Source organism: Zingiber officinale, chromosome 5B, assembly GCF_018446385.1.
Source record: "Zingiber officinale cultivar Zhangliang chromosome 5B, Zo_v1.1, whole genome shotgun sequence".
NCBI classification, from domain to species: Eukaryota; Viridiplantae; Streptophyta; class Magnoliopsida; order Zingiberales; family Zingiberaceae; genus Zingiber; species Zingiber officinale.
The window spans coordinates 106,340,616-106,359,758 of NC_055995.1; the positions used below are offsets into that span (position 1 = coordinate 106,340,616).

Consider the following 19,143-nt stretch of genomic DNA (forward strand, 5'->3'; position numbering starts at 1 on the left):
AGCCCACACGGCTGGAAAATCAAACACAGCGGAAAACAAAAATAACAAGTATAAGGTAACGAAAACTCACCGCGGGCCGGCCCGGCTTGACTCCTCGACAACACAACCAAATACAAAATAACAAGTCCACAACCCAATTATTACAGAGCTAAATTCAACGGTTTAACTCACAATAAAATGAAAAACCAAAATCATAAAACCGTCCTCGGAAGCGACGTGGGACCGACAGTCGGGAACCTCCTCCGATGTACTGGTATCATCTATCGACTACCTGGTGAAATTACTAATGTGGGTGGTGAGTATAAAGACTCGGCGGGTAATAGAATAGACAGTACATGAGTATCATAAAGAACAAGAATACAAAAGGATACAGTCTCGGAAAGATAAATAGCAGATACTACTGGGTAAACAAAGTATATATCCATACCTGAAACCATATCCTAGGCTAACAGTGTAAGGTCTGAGATAACATAAACTGCTACAGTACTGCTCATAACTACCAGAATCACATATAAAGTATACTGTAATAGTAATCAGTGTCCAAGCATATATAACAGGTATGTGATATCAGAACTGCATAAGTAAGCATAAACAGCATAAGCAGGTATATCAAAGGGTAGCGTATGCACGGATGGTCACTCCTGCCCACCCCTCAAGTCCATGACCCTAGTATGGACGAGAGGCTGGGACAATGACAGACTGTACACCACTCCAGCTACCACTACTCTCGAGTGGCCGAGGGGACAGTTGCATAGTAGCTGAATAGCTACATCTGCGATGGGGGTCCCTGCTGCCCGCGACTCCAGCAGACACTACCCATGAGTGTGCGAGTGGGGGGCATGGCAGGACATACGGCACGCTCCAAGCTACCACTACCCATGAGTGGCAGAGCGTGCGGCCCAGGCCAACAACCGTCTCAACCACAAGGGAGCCAAAGTCGTTGGCTATGCATGCAATGACATGATGCGAATAATGCAACAGTCATCATATATATATAACAGGAAATCAGGTATGCTACATGAATCTGCATGCTCAATACTAAGCATAAATAAACAGTAATCAAACAGGTAAACATGGCATATAATATCTGCTAGTTATCAAGAATAACAACGAGAGACTGTATAGATACGAAAGTGAGCATCTCGAAGATTGAGTGGATAAAATATCAAGCACAAGAAATAAAGTGAGTGGAGTCAAGATAAACTCTACTTAATCTGGGCTACTCATGCACCAAGAACAATAACTAAAGAAACAAGTAAAAAGTACCCGCCTCTAAATGTAGGCTGAATCCGACGTCAACTTCGTCACGATACCCGCCTCGATCAGAGTCCTGTGTCAACGTATAAATTTTAATTAATTACATATGAAACTGAATAACTATACTAATGTACATGACCAGCGAATTTGATCCGAGTTCCTTCATTATTCTCTAATAATTCTCATTACCGTTCTATCGAATCACAAGTCCCTCCTTAATTCACACTAAAGATTCAAAACCAAACACTTAACCTTACAATAACTCACCTTGGATGACCCACTGCCCGAAGATATTGCTGGCACCGTACAGTGGCACTGTCTACTGCCACAGATCAACCATAGAGCCTCTACAGGGCTACTCACATACGAAATCAACCCAATAAACACATGCTCACTGCCAAAACCCAACATCAACACTACAGATCTGTAATCAATACTAAAGATGCCTTACCTAATGAATCGAAGCCGGGAATACACTGCCGAGGAGGTGTAATCGTCGGCACAAGCACACCAGTGTTGCCTGCCGCCACAAATCCACAGATCGAAACTCCTACAGAGCTACCAACAACGCCATCACACTGGTTAGTACCCAGTACACATTGAATCCAACACTTAAATCTACAGATTAAACTTATGGAGTGATCGAGAACCTTACCTACTGCTTCTCGGAGGAAGAACCGCTGCTGGAAGTTGTGGCCGAGCCCCTCCCCAGCGAGTCACTGCCAGGAACGATCCTCAATCAGTCCCACCTCTCATTCATGGCTTCAAATCACAGATCCAAGATAACAGAGACCTTATCAAGACAATCAACATTCCACATACCTCGGTGACTTTCTACCCTCAACGACAAAGAGCATCCGACGAACCTCGGTGACCTCCGTCTGGCTTGCACCTCCTTAACCAAAAACGACCCGGGACTCGTCGATTCAATCTCCAGCAACGCCGAAGCCCATACCTCCTCACCCAACCGAGAATCCCTTGTGTGAAACAGCAATCTGGAGAGGGGAGGAGGAGTTGTAGACAAAGGGGAAAGAGGCTCCGGCGAGCGACGGCTAAACGTCGCCGTGAGCTCGGGTGTAGAGATCGTCGCGACGTTAGGTCGACGAAATCGGGTGAAGGGGCGTGAGTTCGGCGATATCAGAGGAAAAAGGCAGGGAGGCGGCTTTTAGGGCTCGAGTTTCTGTAGCTTCGTATTTATATAGGTAGAGTTTAATTACTCCACCTAATTAACTCCCTAATAAGCCTCTCAAATGGTGATTTCCATTATCCCTTTAAACACTGTCATAAGTCCTCCAAATAAATCCAGAAAAATATCTAAAATTTCCTATAAATCATTATAGATTATTTTATTTTGTCGTACCTCACATTCTCCCCCTCTAATGAAAAATTTGGTCCCCAAATTTATGACACAACTGCATTAAATGACAAACGGCATGCGTGATCATTATCATAACTGAAATTACTTTACATACCTTCATTAAACAAATGTGGATACCGGGCTCGGATCTCATCCTCCAGCTCCCAGGTTGCTTCGTCATCTGAATGATGCTCCCATCCAACCTTGACCAATTGGATTGTCTTGTTTCGCAGCTGGCGTTCCTTGCGATCCAATATCCGCACTGGAACCTCCTCATATGTTACATCTGGCTGAAGGGTGATCGAGACATCTGTCAAAATATGTGTAGGGTGTGGCACATATTTCCTCAACATAGATACGTGAAATACATCATGCACCCCGGCAAGTGAAGGTGGCAGCACCAGTCGATATGCTACCTCACCGATCCTCTCAAGTATCTGAAAGGGTCCGATGTAACGAGGAGCTAACTTCCCTTTTAATCCAAACCTCCTCACTCACTTGGTAGGAGACACTCGCAGGAACACATGATCGTCCACAGAAAACTCTAAAGGTCTCCGTCTCTGATCTGCATAGCTTTTCTGTCGGTCCTAGGCTTCTGACATTCTGCGTCTGATGGTGCCAACCAATTCTGCATCTCGCTGAATACGCTGGGACCCCAAGACTGACAATTCTCCAACCTCGTCCCATAAAGTAGGTGATCTACATACTCTGCCATATAATGCCTTGAATGGTGTCATCTGAATCGCTGAGTGGTAACTGTATGCAAACTCCACCAAGTGCAAATGATCCTCCCAGCTACCGCCGAAATCCATGACACAAGATCTCAATAGATCCTCCAATGTTTGGATAGTACGCTCCGACTGCCCATCCGTCTGAGGGTGAAATGCAGTACTAAAACGGAGTTCCGTACCCATGGCCTACTGGAGACTCCGCCAAAATCGAGAGGTAAATCGTGGATCTCTATATGATATAATACTCAGAGGTATACCATGCAATCTGGTGATCTCTCTGCAGTATAACTCTGCCAATCGATCCAACGAATCTGTCCGACGGATCGGTAAGAAGTGTGCAGATTTGGTTAACCGATCAACGATTACCCAAATCGCATCATGACCCTTCTGGGTCCGGGGTAGTCCTACCACAAAGTCCATCGTGATATGCTCCCATTTCCATTCCGATATTTCTATCTTCTGTAGTAACTCGGCTGGTCTCTGATGCTCTGCCTTAATCTGCTGACAAACTAAACACTGCGCCACAAATGTCGCAATATCCTTCTTCATACCATTCCACCAGTATGATCGTTTCAGATCCCTGTACATGCGAGTACCTCCTGGATGAATCGCAAATCTAGATCGATGTGCTTCCCGTAGTAAGTCCTCCTGAACAGGATGTGACTCAGGGACACATAATCTGCCGCGGAAATACAGAATTCCACTATCATCACAGGTAAACTCTGTCTGCTGTCCTGAGGTAACTCTGCTACGTAAAAACTGCAGATGCTGATCTGTAGTCTGAGCCTCTTTGACACGCTCCACTATAGGTGACTGAGCAACCATGGTGACTAGCAAGCCTCGCTCTGTCTGTGCTTGCTCCATCAACCCCAACTCAGAGAAGCTCTGTATCAACTCTGTAACCATCACTCGGTGACAAGCCAAAACTCCACGAGATTTCCTTCTCAACGCATCGGCAACTACGTTGGCTTTTCTCGGGTGATAGTTAATCGTGCAATCATAGTCTTTCAAGAATTCCATCAATCTTCTCTGACGCAGGTTCAGTTCCTTCTGGGTAAACAAATACTTGAGGCTCTTATGATCTGTGTAAATCTCGAAGGTGATCCCATATAAATGATGTCGCCAGATTTTCAGTGTGAAGATGATAGCTGCCAATTCCAAATCATGGACCGGATAATTCCTCTCATGATCTTTCAGCTGACGTGAGGCATATGACACCACTCGCTCATGTTGCATAAGTACGACACCCAGTCCCTGATATGACGCATCTGTGAAAAGTACAAATCCATCCATGCAAGAAGGAAGTACTAACACGGGTGCAGTAACGAGCCTCCGCTTGAGCTCCTAGAAGCTCTGTTCACAAGATTCTGTCCAGCTAAACTTCTCTCCCTTCCGGGTCAATCGTGTCAATGGCAAGGCTATGCTGGAAAAGCCCTCGACAAATCTCTGATAATACCCAGCTAGACTCAGAAAGCTACGTATCTCCTGTACCGTCTTCGGCTGCTCCCAACAAGTGATTGCCTCAATCTTTTGCGGGTCAACTGATATACCTCTGCTGGAAACGATGTGCCCAAGAAAACCCACCGAAGGTAGCCAGAATGCGCATTTACTAAACTTCGCATAGAGGTGTTCTCGCCGAAGCGTCTCCAAAACTATGCGAAGATGTCGCCTGTGTTCCTCCTCAGATCGGGAATATATCAGAATATCGTCGATGAACACAATGACAAACTGATCTAAGTACTCAAGGAATACTCTGTTCATCAGATCCATGAATACTGCTGGGGCATTGGTAAGCCCAAATGGCATTACCAAGAACTCGTAATGACCATACCGAGTGCGAAATGCTGTCTTCGGAATATCTGCATCTCCAACCCTGAGCTGATGATAGCCTGAGCGCAAATCAATCTTTGAATATACACCGGTGTTCTTCAGCTGATCAAATAAATCCTCTATATGTGGCAATGGATATTTGTTCTTGACAGTCACCGCATTCAGCTGTCGGTAATCAATACATAATCTCAGTGATCCGTCTTTCTTCTTAACGAAGAGTACTGGTGCTCCCCACGGAGAAACACTGGGACGGATAAATCCTCTGTCCAACAGCTCCTGCAACTGAGTCTTCAGCTCCTCTAACTCCTTTGGTGCCATGCGATAGGGGGTCTTGGATACCGGTGCGGTTCCCGGAACCAACTCAATCGTAAACTCGACTTGCCTTTTAGGAGGCAACCTGGGGAGTTCGTCAGGGAATACATCTGAAAATTCTCGAACAATAGGAACGTCCGAGAGTCGTGGTAATGCATCCGTATCAGCTTTAACAATAGACAGCAAATATCCCTGACAACCCTGCGACAGTAATCTCCTCGCTTGCATTGCTGATATGACTGATATCCCATCACCCCCGGTTCCGATGAATGTCCACGATGGTAGACCGGGAGGTCGGAATGTGACTACTCTCGCTCTGCAATCGACTGTGGCATGGTTCATGGCCAACCAATCTATACCCAATATAATGTCAAATTCCACCATCTCCAATACCTGCAGATCCACCATAATAGTCTGACCATTGAAGTCTAAAGGACATCCTTTGACTTCCAAACTAATACTTAGTACCTCGCCAGATGGTAGAGATACTGTTAGCCCGTGTGTCCGACGACTAGGCAATCTCCCGATTTTACCCAGAAATACTCGAGATATGAATGAATGGGAACTACCAGTATTTATCAATAAATCTGCGGTAAATGTATAAACTGAAATAGTACCTCGGAAAACCGATCCCTCAGCTCACTGTGCCTCCTCCCGTGTAACCGCATAAACACGACCCACCTCTGAGCTCGGCTGTGGTATCCCTGAAGTTGTCTGCACTAGCATCGTAGGTGCGGGAACCGGCTGCTGATACTGAGACTGAGGCTGCTGCCGATATGCTGAGTAAGGCTGGGGTGGATAAAACTCCGGGTGTACCGGAAGTGCCTGATGAGAAGATACTGCGGTAGAATACTGTGTAGTCGCTGGTTCCTGACCCTCAATATGATATATCTGTCCCTGAGAAGGCTGTGGTCGTTGCTGACGTGGGGCATTCTGAGTCTTCTGCGATCTCCTCTGTGAACGTGTCTGAGAGGATGATTCCCCCTGAGGTGTAACTTTAGGAGCCTCCAACTGTGCTTTCAGAGTACAATCCCGACTCTCATGCCCTGGAAGTTTACAGTAGAAACATATAGCATGATCCAACGGGCAACTGTTCCTGGTGTGACTCTTGGACCCACACTGAAAACACCTGGTCCCACCAAAGTTATTCTGATCATGATGAGAGGGACGAGAACCTCCATCCGATGTTCGCCCAGTCTTCTGAGGCCGAGAAGATCCTCCGGAAGGAGCCCGAGAACTCTGACCTTTATTCCCTCTCTTTTACGACGACTGCTTATCATGTCCTTTCTCCTGATTTACCTGCTGCTGAGTCATCTCTATGAATAGTGCTCGATCTAGAACCTCCCGATAGGAACTACATGGAAATCCTGAGATCCGGATCCGAATGTATGCTGCAAGACCCTGAGTGAACTGCTGCATACGGTCATAATCTTGTGCCACTAAGTGAGGATAAAATTCTGCCAACCTATAGAATTCAGCATTGTACTCCATCACTGACTGGTCGCCCTGCTTGAGACTCAGAAATTCCTGGCGTCGAGCTAGACAGAAGGTCGCTGGGAAATATTGCCGCTCAAACGCATCTCGAAACATCATCCATGTGATGCGCTGCTCTCCAAAGATCGTCTTCTGCATGTCCCACCATGTGACTGCCTGATCCCGGAGATGATACGCTGCCAGTTCCACTTTCTCCTCGTCCGTGCAACTCAGGTACCCAAAGGTGCTCTCTAAATTCTTCAACCAACTTCGAGCAGCCCAAGGATCTGCTCCGCCCAAATATAAGGTAAATCTATCCTTGACGGACCTCGCCAGCAACGGTATCCGAGCTCTGTCCCTCATCCAATCAGTAGTAGCAGGAGTAGGAAATGCTGATGGTATCCCGGAGGGAATCCCCTGAGGCTGAAATTCCCGATTTCTACCTAATGGTATGACTGAAGGGATCTCCTGAGGCAGACGTCCCTGATCTCTAGGAGTCTGATGGGTCTGTCCTCGACTAACCGTCTCAACATCAGTTGGGTCCCTAGAAGAATCTGCCTCCTGAGTCACTGGTTCTGGTTCCTCAGCCTCAATGGGTTGTTTTCGTGGTCGTCCCGGACCACGACGAGAACCGGCTACCGATCGACCACGTCTCATACCTGGTGTAAACCACTAATAAGTACTACAAACAATATAAGTTCGTACTTATAAAACTTACAGCCTATAACTTGGAGGTGTTCCACCGCCGCCTGGTCCCAAATCCCAAAAAGTCACTTCGAGAATAAAATCACGAAAAATCCAAAACGTACGAATCTGGCATCGTAAACCTGTAGCTCTGATACCAATAAATTGTCACACCCCGAGAGTAAGGTTGTCCGACGAAAATCGGACAGCACCTCCCCTGTAGCAGTGGCAAATGAAACCGGTATACATCACTAACAGATAATACATATGCAAATTAAATCACAACCACGCAGATAATATGCAGCCCACACGACTGGAAAATCAAACACAGCGGAAAATAAAAATAACAAGTATAAGGTAACGAAAACTCACCGCGGACCGGCCCGGCTTGACTCCTCGACAAAACAACCAAATACAAAATAACAAGTCCACAACCCAATTATTACAATGCTAAATTCAAAGTTTTAACTCACAATAAAATGAAAACCAAAATCATAAAACCGTCCTCGGAAGCGACGTGGGACCGGCAGTCGGGAACCTCCTCCGATGTACTGGTATCATCTATCGACTACCTGGTGAAATTACCAATGTGGGTGGTGAGTATAAAGACTCAGCGGATAATAGAATAGACAGTGCATGAGTATCATAAAGAACAGGAATACAAAAGGATACAGTCTCGAAAAGATAAATAGCAGATACTACTGGGTAAACAAAGTATATATCCATACCTGAAACCATATCCTAGGCTAACAGTGTAAGGTCTGAGATAACATAAACTGCTACAGTACTGCTCATAACTACCAGAATCACATATAAAGTATACTGTAATAGTAATCAGTGTCCAAGCATATATAACAGGTATGTGATATCAGAACTGCAGAAGTAAGCATAAACAGCATAAGCAGGTATATCAAAAGGTAGCGTATGCACGGATGGTCACTCCTGCCCACCCCTCAAGTCCATGACCCCAGTATAGACGAGAGGCTGGGACAATGACAGACTATACACCACTCCAGCTACCACTACTTTCGAGTGGCTGAGGGGGCAGTTGCATAGTAGCTGAATAGCTACGTCTGCGACGGGGGTCCCTGCTGCCCGCGACTCCAGCAGACACTAGCCATGAGTGTGCGAGTGGGGGGCATGACAGGACATGCGGCACGCTCCAAGCTACCACTACCCATGAGTGGCAGAGCGTGCGACCCAGGCCAACGACCGTCTCAACCATAAGGGAGCCAAAGTCGTTGGCTATGCATGCAATGACATGATGCGAATAATGCAACAGTCATCATATATATATAACAGGAAATCAGGTATGCTACATGAATCCGCTTGCTCAATACTAAGCATAAATAAACAGTAATCAAACAGGTAAACATGACATCTAGTATCTGCTAGTTATTAAGAATAACAACGAGAGACTGTATAGATACGAAAGTGAGCATCTCGAAGATTGAGTGGATAAAGTATCAAGCACAAGAAATAAAGTGAGTGGAGTCAAGATAAACTCTACTTAATCTGGGCTACTCATGCACCAAGAACAATAACTAAAGAAACAAGTAAAAAGTACCCGCCTCTAAATGTAGGCTGAATCCGACGTCAACTTCGTCACGACACCCGCCTCGATCAGAGTCCTGTGTCAACGTATAAATTTTAACTAATTACATATGAAACTGAATAACTATACTAATGTACATGACCAGCGAATTTGATCCGAGTTCCTTCATTATTCTCTAATAATTCTCATTACCGTTCTATCGAATCACAAGTCCCTCCTTAATTCACACTAAAGATTCAAAACCAAACACTTAACCTTACAATAACTCACCTTGGATGACCCACTGCCCGAAGATATTGCTGGCACCGTACAGTGGCACTGTCTACTGCCACAGATCAACCATAGAGCCTCTACAGGGCTACTCACATACGAAATCAACCCAATAAACACATGCTCACTGCCAAAACCCAACATCAACACTACAGATCTGTAATCAATACTAAAGATGCCTTACCTAATGAATCGAAGCCGGGAATACACTGCCGAGGAGGTGTAATCATCGGCACAAGCACACTAGTGTTGCCTGCCGCCACAAATCCACAGATCGAAACTCCTACAGAGCTACCAACAACGCCATCACATTGGTCAGTACCCAGTACACATTGAATCCAACACTTAAATCTACAGATTAAACTTATGGAGTGATCGAGAACCTTACCTACTGCTTCCCGGATGAAGAACCGCTGCTGGAAGTTGTGGCCGAGCCCCTCCCCAGCGAGTCACTGCCAGGAACGATCCTCAATCAGTCCCACCTCTCATTCATGGCTTCAAATCACAGATCCAAGATCACAGAGACCTTATCAAGACAATCAACATTCCACATATCTCGGTGACCGTCTACCCTCAACGACGAAGAGCATCCGACGAACCTCGGTGACCTCCGTCTGGCTTGCACCTCCTCAACCAAAAACGACCCGGGACTCGTCGATTCAATCTCCAGCGATGCCGAAGCCCAAACCTCCTCACCCAACCGAGAATCCCTTGTGTGAAACAGCGATCTGGAGAGGGGAGGAGGAGTTGTAGACAAAGGGGACAGAGGCTCCGGCGAGCGACGGCTAAACGTCGTCGTGAACTCGGGTGCAGAGATCGTCGCGGCGCTAGGTCGACGAAATCGGGTGAAGGGGCGTGAGTTCGGCGATATCAGAGGAAAAAGGCAGGGAGGCGGCTTTTAGGGCTCGAGTTTCTGTAGCTTCTTTTTTATATAGGTAGGGTTTAATTACTCCACCTAATTAACTCCCTAATAAGCCTCTCAAATGGTGATTTCCATTATCCCTTTAAACATTGTCATAAGTCCTCCAAATAAATCCAGAAAAATGTCTAAAAATTCCCATAAATCATTATAGATTATTTTATTTTGTCGTACCTCACAAAATGAACTTGATTAATCACATCAAAACTATCCCGGGGTACTTACAATCTCTCCCTTTTGATGTGCATCAATCCAAGTTCAAGTTAGGGAAAAAATGCAATAACATAACTTAAGTAAATAAGTTGCAATTCTATGAATTAACCAAGTTTGCAAAAAATAACTAAGTTTGCAAAAAAATAATCCTAACTCCCCCTTAACTTGTACATATTTCTCTCTATTTGATCACATAAAAAAAAATTAGAGAAAAAAATACAACAAATAGTGAAACAAAATTGAAAAGATTTCTAGGGGGTACATTACAAACATTACTTGTAGGCTAATATTTTTCATAAATAATTTTTTAAAATATTTTATTTTTACTAATTAATCTTCTATTTGACAAAAATTAATTTAAAAATTACATTTCGACTTCAAAAAATCCTAATTTTTTTTTTCAATTTTAAGAAGAATAAGTTAGATTAGTAGACAAAAAGTTTCCTAAAAAAATATTATTTAGTCTAACATAAATGATTTATTTTAGTAAAGCATCTAATTTTTGAAAAAAAATCTTTTTTTAAAAAAATTCAACTCAAAAAATTCTGCTAATTTTCTTGGATATGAAAAATACTTTGTTTAATGATAGAAAAATAAAAGTTTCTAAAAATAAGTTTGCATAATAATTTTAAATTTCAAAATATAATTTCCTTTGATAATTTTATAGAAAATAACTAAAAAACAAATTTGAAAAAAAAATATTTAATAGAAATACTTGCTATTTTATAAGTGTAAAAATTTTGAACAAGAAATTTGAAAAAAAAATTATTTGAAATTGTTTTCTAATTAAAATAATTTCTATCCTAATAATTCAGAGACTTGGAAATTTAATCTAAAAATGATTTTGAAACCTAAAATAGGTTTATACCTATTGGATTTACTAAAAATTTTGGAGGTACATAATTCCTAAGGATTTTTCTTATTTGTCCGGTGATTCATAATGTATCAGTTAATTTTATCATAATATCTAAATTTTGATTTTTTTTTTTAAAAATCGTTTGAACATGCATGGTCATTTTTAAATTTTTCTATTTGTACTTTTAATTTTTCATTTTCTATTTTTAAATTATCAAGTATATCTAATGTGCGTGAATTTGTCAAATTTAATTTTAACCTAGCATTATCTTTTTCTAGTTGTATTAAATTCTTAGATAATATTTTTGATAAATTTACAAGATTGCTTGGGAGATAGTGCACTTACCTTATTTACCTCGTGTTCTGATATTCCCCTTCATCACAGCTTTCTTCTGAAGATTCTCCTTTTTCATCGATCCTCATCTTTGAGCTCTTTTTATCTTCTCCTTGGTGGTTCACCAATAGGACTAGTCCGATGTATTCTTCAATTTCTGACTCCGATGATGACTCATCCCATGTTGCTTTTAAGTTTTTGTACCTCGATTTGGTTGGCTCTTTCTTCTTCTCCTTTGTCTTTAGCTTTGGGCAATCATCCTTGATGTGCCCTTCTTTGTTGCAGTTGTAGCATCAGATCTTCCTTTTGCTCTGAAAGTATTTTTTTGTTTGTGACTTAAATTTATTAGATTTAATAAACTTATTAGTTTTTCTTACCAATAATGCCTCTTCATCTTCGTCGATGGATGCTTCAGAGTTTTGATGATTTGCTCTTACCTTCAGGGCAATGTTCTGACTAGGCTCCTTTAATTCTATACATCTAGATTCATAAAGTCCTAAAGTATAAAATAAACTCTTTGAAGTACTTACCTCTAGATTTTTTGAAATATAATAAGAGTCTACTATAGATGTCCAGTCTTGTGTCCTACGGAAGATATTTAAGACATACCTTAAAGAATCTCGGTTTGTTACCCATTCTCCGAGATTCATAAGTCCGGTTATTAACTCTTTCAGTTTGGCGTGCAGTTGTGCTACTGACTCTCCTTCTTTCATCCAGAGGTTGGTCAGTTGGTTCCGGAACAGATCCTATTTTGCGAGTTTGGCTTCAGACGTACCTTCGTGTAGCTCCAGGAACTTCTCCCAGAGTTCCTTTGCTGAGTTATAGGCACCGATTCTGCTGACTTCTTGAGGAGGTAGCATGCTCAGCAGATAGAATTCCGTTTGTTCATTTACTACGAAGTCTACTTGCTCCTTTTTGGTCTATTGATATATCTCTTTTTCACCTCCTTGTGGGTCCTTGGAAGTTACAAAGTCATATTTAATCATTAAAAGCAATTCAAAGTCTGTTTTAAAAAATACCTTCAAACATTTCTTCCATGTAGCGAATTCCCCCTCGAACTTCTACAAGTAGATGCTCAGTTTTGCTATCGTTTCAGTGCTTCAGTCAGCAATTAGTTGTTCTGAGGTATTCTGGCTCTGATACCAATTATTGATACAATGAGGTCTGACAAGAGGGGGTGAATTAGCTGTAAAATTAAAATAACCTTTCTCGATTTTTGGACTTAATTAGTAGCACGATGAAATCTAATAATAATAAAACTGAACTAAAAAATTTAAAAAGGAAGATTAAGAGGCTTAAATTTTACTTGGTTACAACGTATGTGGTTGTTAATTCAAGGCTGTGAAAGACACTTAAAGATCTCCTTCGTTACAGGCAGAGAAACCTTGTACAATAATTGAAAAGCTCAAAGAAATGCTAGGAAAGTGTTATAAGAGTTGTAGTTCAAGTTATTAATTATTTCTTAACTCTAGGGATCTTTTTATAACCTTTGAAAAATTTTATCCGAGGCTGGAAGGTGCCTCCAAGATGGTCCAAGGCGTCTTCCAACAGATAAGTCTTATCCGTCGAAGATAAAATCTTATCTCCGCTAACGGTCATTGGAAGGCGCATTTTATGAGCTGGAAGACACCTTCACACTATTCATCGAAGGCGCCTTCCAAACCTTTGAAGACGCATTCTGTACTATTCATCCAAAAATGGTTAACTTCCCCTGTTAACAATTTTTTGCTCCGTTCACTTGGGTGATGCTCCGACCGTCTGGAATTGAGCTCACCCGAACTCAACTCCGGCCTTCTCCTTAAGCAGCCTTCTTCCCTAGTTTCTCGTCCCTCGGACCACCGCGTGTGTCCTTCTAGTCCGTAGGTATACTCTTCCGCAATACCTCATCTTTCGGATGCACCGAGCCTATTAACTTCCTTCCCGTGCCGTCCTTCTCGCTAGCTGCGTTTTCTGCTCGACTTATTATGTTCTAAATTTCTGCATACTTAAACAAAAATATCAAATACACACAGGACCTAACTGAACTTGACTAACCATACCAAAATTATTCCATAATACTTACATATATTAAATATATTAATTTTTTCCCCACATACCTAACTGACCCTAAAACCCAAAATTCCCATCCCACCCTTAGTGACCCTAAAATCCAAAATTCCTGTCCCACCCTACCGGCCCTTAAACCCTAAATTCCCGTCCTACCCTTTACACCCAATCAATTTAGGATTTTCAACGTGAACATGTCGATAAATTAACTAAACCTCAAACAAAAAATTAAAATTGAACGCCACCTAATAATTCGGTAAAATAGAAACGTCCTTTTCATTTTTGTAAAAAAAAAAAAAATCTTCAATGATTCATTAAATTTGTGATAATTAAATTGTTTTTATCCCTAAAAGACAACTGTAAAGATGGAAAAGGACATCCATGTGCTGTTCCATCAGGAGGAGGCCGCTCTTGAAACGAAACTACGTGAGAGTGTAGAGCGGGAAGGCCGCTAAAAATTCCACCTAAATTTTATTTAATTTTATCACATCTTTCTACCACGTAATTTTGATAAAATATCAGGATATAGATGAAAAATAAAATAAATAAAATAAAACCCACTGTACAAAATATTCCGAATTATCAAAAAGCTGACGAAGACACTAGTGTTGCATTACATTACAGCAGCCATAAATACCAATAAATAAAACATTGTAGCAGTCAATGATACATGGACGTCCGGTCTATTTATTTAACTAGTTTCTTTCTAGTGATTACAATCAAGACCACGATACGATACGATACGATACGATGACAGCGATACGAAGTAAACATACTGATTACACAAACGCGGCAGCAGACGGCAGGTTTGTGTAGATGAACCCCCAGATATCCCCACTCTTAACCTGCTCCAATCCATGGCTTTTTCTGCATTCGGAATAGAACACCGTGTACACCGCCATGGTGTACAGCTCCCACACCGCGCTCGCCGCCGCCACGCCGGCCCAGAGCTTCAACTGATTTTCGGGAGGAGGCGGAGGGCCCGCCGACGCCGCTGCCATCGCCGCGGCGAAAGCCCCAAAGATCGCGATCTGGACCGTCTTCAGCACGAGGGTTAGCAGAGTTCCCCTCTTCTTGTTGTCGATGAATAGCACCACCGACATGGAAAGCGCTCCGATTCCCCAGGTCTCCTCGGCGACGGTAATCGCCAGGCTCATCCTCCAGCGCGTCGAGAGGTAGAGGTAGAGGAAGATGGGGATGATCGAGGCGAGGGCGACGTAGGGGGGTGAGAAATTTGGGGGATCAGATGATAGCGTTAGGGCGGCGATGGCGAGGGCGTAGAGGAGTGCGAGGCCGAGGGTGAGGAGCAGGACGTAGAGGCGGGTGACCATGGTCTTGTACCAGCGGAGGGAGATCCGCAAAAGGAGCTGCTTGAGGGAAAGCGACTGGCCGGCGTAGATCGTAGTGAAGGTGTAGTAGGCGGCGACGAGGAGGAAGAGGGAGGCGAAGAAGAAGACGAACGCGGCGAGGGAGGCGATGCGGGCGATGGTCCGGAGGTCGCTCTCGATTTCGCGGAAGAGGGCCGGGAGGGAAGGCAAGAGAGGGAAGGGGCTCTTGAAGAGAGGGGTGAGCTTGGCGACGACGTCGAGGACGAGGGGGGCGACGCAGTAGGCGGAGAGGGAGAGGAAGGAGTAGGAGAGGAGGTGGAGGAGGAGGAGAGGGAGGAAGAAAGCGCCGGCCTTGGCCGGGAGCTGGAGAGCTTCCCACAAGATCTGCAGGACTCCGAGGGGGTCGGAGGATGCCGCCATGGCGTTGTTTCTGTGCAATGAGAGAGAGAGAGAGAGTGAGAGTGAGTGAGTGAGTGAGTGAGGGTTGGTACTTGGTACTCCGGGTGGGAAATAAAGACAGGAATTATTTATTTATTTATTAAGCAACTTAAAGTTGGAGAAGAATCATCAGTGGAAAATAAAGAGAAAGAAAATAAATAATAAAAATAATAATTTAAAAAAAAAAGTAATATGGACTACCTAAGACGGCTTATTGAGACAATATGTTATCGGATTATAGGGCAATGACAAGGATTTTCAATTGTTTCTCGTATTTTGATTTTTAATTATTTTAAATGAGATTTATAATTAAGAGATACTATATTTTGAACTGCCCTCTTACACCGTGGGATTGGAACACCTAGTCTGATTTATTTTTGTGTTTTTTTTTTTACACAGTGCGAATTGTAATCGATTCACGGCTGCAATTAGTCGTTCTTTCCAATTGTGTTTTGCAGCAACAAATTTGCGGTCGCTCTCATAGCCAATTGTGACCATAACTCATGGCCAATCCATATCCTTGATGCTTGGCTAGCTGAGACTGCCAATCCGTAGCCGTTGGCTCACAGTGACCTGACTTTTATTATTATTATGAGATTTGATTTTTTGTAGGATTTGATTTATACTAATAAATAAAGATTGAAAAAAAAAATAATATACAACTAATATGAGATATTTCCTATAACCTTTTTTAGGATTTGAATCTTATGAAGCCCCAGCTTGTTGTGGAGATTCACAAATTGATTCCCAAGACCTTTGTAAATATATTAGCTAGTTGTCAGCGTAAAGGTATTAAAAAAGTTTTCCGACTTATATTTTTTCTCATAATATATGATAGACTATTTTAATGTGTTTTATATGTTCACGGAAGATAACATTCAGTTGTTTAATTATCATAGAACAATGTGTTAGTCATGACTCGATATTCAAATTTTGTTGATAATCTAGAGATGTTAGTTTGCTCTTTGAATTTCAATGATACGAGAGAATTTCCAAGGAAAATGCAATATATTATAACTAATTCTCTTATGGTACTGCAACCTCCCCAATTTGAATCACAAAAGACTTTTATAGCTAAATCATTATGAGAAAGAGTTAATAATCCTTGACTGAGATACTTTTGATGTATTTGAGAATTTGAATGACAACATCCCAATGAGATATTCTGGGGTTTTGCATAACTAGCTCAACCTTGTCGTCATTAGATAAATCAATTGCCAATATTTAACCTTCTATACTTTGTTGGATCATTTAACAATGCTCTATTAGTGGAAGTCAGTTTTAGATTTTGCTTAATCGGAAAATTATTGGGATGCACGCTTGGAGTCCTCTTGCAGAATATGTAATATGTACTTTCTTTATGACATATTTTAGTGTAGGGGAATTTAATATCTACAAAATAATTCAAGTTTTCAATATCTTTGATACAAAAACACTTAAGCAAATGTCCTTTAAGACATTCTATTTCTTGTCAATCATTTTCTCTGTCATTAATGTATATAAGAATTGTTGTAAGAGAATAGATAATCAGCTTCTCTATGAGAAGTATGTCAAGGTATATACCTTGGGTCTTAGTGAAGAATAGATAATCAGCTTTTGATTGTTGATAATTGGTCATTTGAATAGTGTCTAAAAACGTAGAAAACTAAGGGGGCGTTTGGTACTCAGAAGACATTCAAAGTGTTATAAGCTTGGTTGTTAGTGAAAATGTTTCTTGGTAGACAACACCTTCAACTTGATTTGTTCCAATGTAATGAGATTAGGCTCTTGTAGTGCTCAATAATCCCATTAGTGTTGGATATATTTGAATGGAGAACCGGTGGAAGAGAAAAAAAAGCTCTCCATTGTAAATAAAACTTTCGTCTCACATTGGGAGTTTCAAGGCATATTAGTTGGTTTATATTGATTCACATGCATTGATGATGTGAACAAATATATGGGGAGAGATTCTCTCTCTCATGCGTGGGTACCCGGGGAGGGACGGTGCAAATCCAGGGTCCAGATTGCATTGAATCATGTTGACTCATGTGCGAGCACGACTTGCGTGTGTCGATACACACAAGCGACCATTGCAGGTCTCGGTCCATTTGCCCACTCGGTAGGGGGTGTAAATGAACCAAGCCGCTTATGAGTTATTCGAAGCTCGATTCGATAAAAACTCATTTGAGCTTCTTTAAAAAATGAAATAATTGTTTTGATATTGAATTTATAGATTTTACACTCTATTATGAAATATATAGATAAATATATTAAATTTATTTATTAGAATAAAAGTATAAATTTTAATGAGAATATTATAATTTTCTCTAAATATATAATTTAGTTTTTAATAAATATTTAAATTTATAATTTATAATTATTAAGCTCGTTTATGCTCGATGAAAGTTCGAATAAGCTCTTGAGCCATGAATATATTCGTTAAATAAAGCTCGAGCTCGGTTCGATTATAAATGAGCCAAATTTAAACATTTAAGAATTTGGCTCGTCGGCTCGATTACACCCCTACCGTTCGACATCTCTGCCCGCCTGTTTGCTCATTCGGTTGCTCTGCTGCTTTGCCCGACCGGCCACTTGGCTACTTCTCTCGCTCGGCCATTCTGCCTTCAACTGCTCTGCCCGGTCGGTCACTCGGTCTGATCGGTGACTCTATAGTTCTGCCAGCCCTATCGCTCGACCGATCTACTCGGTTGACCACTCTACTGCTTGCCCACCTAGCCCTTTAGTCCACCCGTCCTCTCTGCTCCACTCATCCATTGAGACTCGGTGTTTGGCAGTTTCCACTACTTGACTTGTCAGCCGCCCGGGACATTCGACCACTTGTCTAATTCGTCCACTTGCTTACTTGACACTCGTTTGCTCAAACTCGCTAGCACGACTTCTCGTCCGTACGGACTCGACCGCTCGGACGCTCTGCTCGCTTAGCCACTCCGCGGTCAGCACTTGGTAAAAATCAACCCCTACTGGTAGCCTGAGATTATCTGATCAAGTCATCTTGACAGATAAGTGAATTTAATTCATTGTATTTAAATTCTGCTAATTTTCACAAAGTGTTGAGGTGCAATACACTCAACACGTGAAGGCTTCCTCCGCCCCGATTGGAACTATGTCAATCAATCATAGGGAAAAGCCAAAGAAGTTCAGTACTGAACTTCAAAAGGTGGTAGCAGAAGATGCTTTTCTATTTGACCACGCTTAATCTGACTCGGTTATGCTGATGCGCAGACCATCAGTATAGTGGAGACATGGACTCATTCTGAGTTCCTTTACTGAAACTACATTTTAACTGTCTTGTTAACTCGCTGTACGATGTGGGCCAAGAAGTTCATCGTGGGTCAATTCTTGGACTACAAGATGATTGACTCTAAGACGGTGATCGACCAAGTCCAGGAGCTTCAAGTGATCTTGTACGAGATCCACTCAAAAAGGATGGTTCTGAGTAAAACCTTCCAGGTGGCTGCTATCATTGAGACGCTGCTCCCTGGTTGGAAGGACTTCAAGAACTACCTGAAGCACAAGTGGAAGGAGATGAATGTGGAGGAAC

General features: G+C 42.2%; 2 long non-coding RNA genes across 2 annotated transcripts; both read right to left on the minus strand.

Moving 5' to 3' along the window:
* Nucleotides 1-248: 248 nt before the first annotated feature.
* LOC121987713 lies at nt 249-9,869 on the minus strand. The gene is made up of 4 exons (XR_006113703.1): nt 9,858-9,869; nt 1,709-1,815; nt 1,525-1,612; nt 249-271 (listed from the first exon to the last, which is right to left on the minus strand). It is a non-coding gene; the product is annotated as an uncharacterized LOC121987713 (long non-coding RNA).
* On the minus strand, nt 8,194-9,695 carry LOC121987714. The gene is made up of 3 exons (XR_006113704.1): nt 9,654-9,695; nt 9,470-9,557; nt 8,194-8,216 (listed from the first exon to the last, which is right to left on the minus strand). It is a non-coding gene; the product is annotated as an uncharacterized LOC121987714 (long non-coding RNA).
* Nucleotides 9,870-19,143: the final 9,274 nt, after the last annotated feature.